At 36.8% G+C, this 4,952-nt stretch overlaps 1 non-coding gene across 1 annotated transcript; it reads right to left on the bottom strand.

Annotated features, from left to right (window-relative positions):
- Positions 1-4,613: 4,613 nt before the first annotated feature.
- Positions 4,614-4,716, bottom strand: LOC111553492. The gene has a single exon (XR_002734964.1). It is a non-coding gene; the product is annotated as a U6 spliceosomal RNA (small nuclear RNA).
- Positions 4,717-4,952: the final 236 nt, after the last annotated feature.

The raw sequence follows: 4,952 nt of genomic DNA, 5'->3' as shown, positions 1-4,952 counted from the left end.
GGAGGCCTGTGCAGCCCTCAGCAGCAGTGTGGATACTGGGAACTAGATGAATAAAGTGAGGATGCTAAAAAGCAGCTAAGAAAGAATATGAATAAATCTCTTAGGTTGAAGTGCTGTGGAGGGATGCCCGGAGGCATTCTCTATCGAGCTTGGGCTCAGGAACTATGAATTGGCTGGGTGGGCAAAATGCCCTAGTTTTTTGATTTTTAATTTTAATTTCTCACTTCTGAATGGACTTACTTAAATTACTTCAGAGCTGTAAACTGTAAGGAGAAATTCATTTGATTCCCTGCTTTATTGCTGACTTTATTCTTTCTGATTTTCCCCATTTTATTCCTGGTGAGACCCCAAAAGGGTGATGAATTAGGAAGGGGAGAGGAGTTGGAGGTCAGAAGGCAGGTCATCAGTGAAAAAAAAGCTGAGGAAGAATAATTTTCATATTCTTTATAATCATGAACTAGAAAGACTCTCTGAATTCCAATGTAAGAGAAACAACTTAATGTGACTTAGGCAGAAAAGGAGGGAGAGTGGATGAATAATAAATACACAAATAAATAATAAAGAGTAGAAGGAGAGGATACAGTCAGGATGCCTGGATGCTGAGACCTTTATGTTGACACCTCTCTTTCTCTCTATCTCTCTCTTTCGCCTCCTTTTCTCCTGTTTCTTACGTGTGCGTCTTTCAGGTGTTAGGTTCATTCCTTCCTCCCACAAGGAGGGTTTCTCCAGTTGCAGGCTCACATCTTCTCAACCTCATGACCATATCTGAAATAGTTCCTTTTGTTGTTGTTGTTGCTCTTAGTTCAGTTTAGGAAAAATATGAAAGGGCTGTGAATGGTTCCATTGGGTCCTAGGCTTATTCCCAGAATGCTCACCAGCTCTGGTAAAGTGTGAGGCCATTAGCTTATTCTGGATTCAGTGTAACCCCCAAGGCCAGATAGCCAATAGCGGCTATCAGGGAAGGGGAGAAGTGATATTGGACAGACACACTAAGAATTATAACACAAAGGAAGATTGAGGGAGACATTTAATAGCAGTGAACCTACAATCCTAATGGAAGCCGAGATCTTGGTGGGGTTTTTACACCCTCTAATCTTAATTACAAAATCGTAAAATGGACCTTATTAGTCAGCTAGGGCTTCTGTGTTAACAAAACACAACAAAACAGGTAGCTTAAACAACAGAAATTTACCCTCTCATACTTCAAGAGGCTGCAAGTCCAAGATCAAGGAGCTGGCAGGGGTCTCCTGAGGTCTCTCTCCTTGGCTTGCATATGGCTGATTCTCTGTGCACGTTCATCGTTGGTGTTTCTCCCTCTTCTTATAAAAACACCAGTCATGCTGGACATGGGGCTCACCCTCAAGACATCAATTAGCCTTACTTACCTCTTTAAATGTCCTGTCTCCAAATATAGTCACATTGAAGCTTAGGGCTTCCAGATATCAATCTTCCAAGGGACACAATTCAGTCCATAACATGGACTAGTCTAGGTTTCAGTAAGGAAATGGACAAGCTGTGGAATGGTGTTTGAGTTTTTTCCCCTAAATTATAGAAGATAAGTATGAATCAGGGAAGACAAACCCACCTGAAACACATATATTTGCAATGCAAGGGTTGAGGGGCTTAAGATCATGTGATTATGACTGATAAGGCTACTGAAGACCAGATGTAGCAAACAGGCAAGACATTTTCCTAGAATGAGTTGGAAGTTTTGCCTAACAGTAAGACTGATTTTATATTCTAGGAAGTGTCTCCCCAAAGAGGGAAGCCCTAGTTTTCAGAGAAGCAAGTGCTTCTGTGCCAAGTTAAGGAATAATCTGTCTCTGATCCTGTCTGATGTATAAATTGGCCGTATATTTTTGGCAGTGCCATCATCCAAGAGCTAAGTTTTAAAAAATGTCTAGGAAAATATAATACTTATCTGCAAATGTGAATGCTAATGAAACCCTGTTGCTGGCTAATTTCCATCAGAGGAAATAGCTGCATATTCAAAATATCTATAGGTGGACACTGAAAATCATCATTGCTATTAAAAAGCAGTTTATACCAGAGTTCATGTTTGAACTAAAGTGAAAATTCTGTCTCTCTAATAAGAATATAATAACTGGTAGTCTTCAGTATTTAATAGGAAGGAATGAAATTTGAGAAAACAGAAATAAAAGCTTTTTTTTTTTTTTAAGAAATCAACTAGATCTATGGAATAATTACTATTGTGATCCATTGAATAGAAGCAGCGTTTGTTCACTTGGTGTGTAGTTTATTTATAATCCTCCTACCTATGAACACAGACTGCATTTGGGGTGTGTATGTACATGTGTGGGCAGCAGGGAGAGAACAAGCTGAAAGAGAATGAAATCAATGTATGAGGAGCATAATTTAGGAATTTATCTTTTTTTAGTAATAGAGTTTGAAAAGTAAGATAAACCTGATAATGAGTTTTCTTCCTTGTAGCCAGGTTTGTGTATAAAAGGAAAAGACTTTCTCATATACAAATGCAAATCTATGTACCATGCCCCCTGCAAATATAAGCAAGGATGTGCACATATGTCCCAAATTAATTCCAAAGCAATTTCAGACCCAGATTTGTGTTAATGCATTTAGCAAGTAATTAGTTGTCCATTCATTCATTAACAGCATATTTTAAAACTTCTTGCAAAACCCAACCTCCCCCCTCAACAAAGTGGCACTTCTAAGAAGACAGAAGGGATAGAAAATATGTCGGGTAAGATGAGAAAACAAATCAGAGAAAGAAAATTACATGTTAGCTGTAGAAGAACATTAGTCATAGAAATGGGATTTACAAAGAACACACTTTGCTTTCCTTTACCTTTTCACACAAAAAGGGGTGAAGTTACGAATTGGAACTGCATCAATGGGTACTTTAGCATTTTATGATTCCAGTTTAGTATAATGTTTTTCTCTCTTGGACATTATAATTTTTCTTCCATTTGTAAAGCGCTTTATAGTTTTCTAAGCAGTTTCACATAGAGTAGCTCATTTGTGGAACTAATAGCATTTATGTGAGATCACAATACTCTAATAGAATTGTGCAATTCGCATAATGAGTTTAACTTGTTATTAAAATGAATGCCACTTGGATAAGATTGAAGGGGAAACCAGGCAGGTCAACAATCTTGAGGTAAGTTCTGACCATTTTGGATTTGTAAGAGCTGAGGGTAAGAAATAAAGATACTTTGGGAGAATATGACCATAGATAAAGTAAGTTTAAAAATGAAGGCTAAAGGCACAAAGATGTCCTGTTCCTGTTTCAAAATTTCACTAGGAGTTGTGATAGAGATTGCCAATTTCCATTCTCCTCCTTTTCCTCGTCTTACAAACACAGGTTCTGCATTACTGGATGTGCCAAGCTGGAAAACTACATCACCCAGCCTCCCTTTCCCCTTCTTGCTTTTATTAGCCTACGGTTTTTGCAACATGCTGGACCTTCTGACTCCAAGGAGATCTAGATAATGGAAGCTACACAGTAAGGATGGAGCAGAAAAAGATGGAAGGAATCTATGACATCAGTGTTCTGTTAAACACCTCCATGCATTCTTCTATTATTCCAGCCATTGCTAGATAACTAATTTTGCTCAGGTACAACAAAACAACTTGGTGAAGCCTGCCATGCACCTCTCCCTTCCTGATCTACAGAATCTCTAATCATTTAACCTTCATATGAGAAACTAATAGGAACTTCTTCAGCACTCAAGGAAGTGCAACCCATAAGTGTTAGTAGTAGTGTATGAAAAGAGTTAACACATGTTGGGAAGAAAAAATACCCTTTCCAATGGCTGATGTAGCCAAGAGATCCATGCTTTCCTTTTTCTTTCTTTCTGTCAAACAGCCCTGATGTATTTTGCAAAAGGCTTATCTGGCCTCCCATGGAACATTCCAACAGGTGATCCATAGTGATTTTATATAAATAAAGCAACATTGTCCAGTGTTGTCATTCCCTTCTCTGGACATACACTCCCTCCATCTGCCATTCCTGCTCACAAATAAATGTCTTACATATTAGCCTTTGTTTCAGACTTCTCTTTCCAGGGGTCCCAGGTGATGCCAGATTAAAATCATGCAGGAATAAACCAGTCCTGGATTGCCTAGCTCTGAGTTTTTCATTTTTAATATAAACAGGAAAGTCATCATAGTTTTCAGCTCAATAATTTATCTATTGATAAATTATTAATATTTATGTATGGTCACATTCTCCCAAACTAGCTTTTATTTATTTACTATAAATACTAATCTATTGATAATTAAACCAATAATTTATCTTTTGGTTCTATTTTATGAATTTTAGTTTTTGATTTATATTCTCTATTTAATGATACTTCATTTTTGTATTTTCCTTTAGTTATTTAGACATGGTTTTCTTCAACTCTCTTTGAATATATTTTAAATAGATGATTTAAACTCTGTTTAAAGTCTTTCTAGTAAGGACAACTTCCGATTTTCACAGGACAGTTTCTATTGACTGGTATTTTTACTGTGTATGGGTCATACTTTCTCATAATTTTGCATCTCTTAAAATTTTCAATAATAAGTGTGCACAATGTGATGATTTCATATATGCATACATTGTGTAATGATTATCACAATCAAATTAACACATAAAATTGTAAAATCAAATTTATATGTCATCTTTGTGTGGGGGCTATGCTAATCTTCTCTGTATCATTCTGATTTTAGTATATGTGCTGCCAAAACAAGCACTAAATATTGTAGTTAAATAATGTGGCAACTTTGAAAATCAGATTTCCTTACACTTTTCCCAGGGTTGTTGCTGTTGCTGTTTGTTATTTTTGTGGCTACTTAATTACTTTCCATGAGTAATTCTGTGGTATCTCTTTTATTTGTCCTGTGTGGATAGTTAAGCTTATTGGCCAGCTGATGATTAAACTAAGATTTTCTTAAATGCATTGAACTAATAATTTTCCCTGCCTTCTCAA

This window comes from Piliocolobus tephrosceles, chromosome 15 (genome assembly GCF_002776525.5).
Source record: "Piliocolobus tephrosceles isolate RC106 chromosome 15, ASM277652v3, whole genome shotgun sequence".
Classification (NCBI taxonomy): Eukaryota; Metazoa; Chordata; class Mammalia; order Primates; family Cercopithecidae; genus Piliocolobus; species Piliocolobus tephrosceles.
The sequence above is the reverse complement of the archived record's forward strand: the minus strand, read 5'-3'. Positions and strand labels throughout refer to the sequence as shown.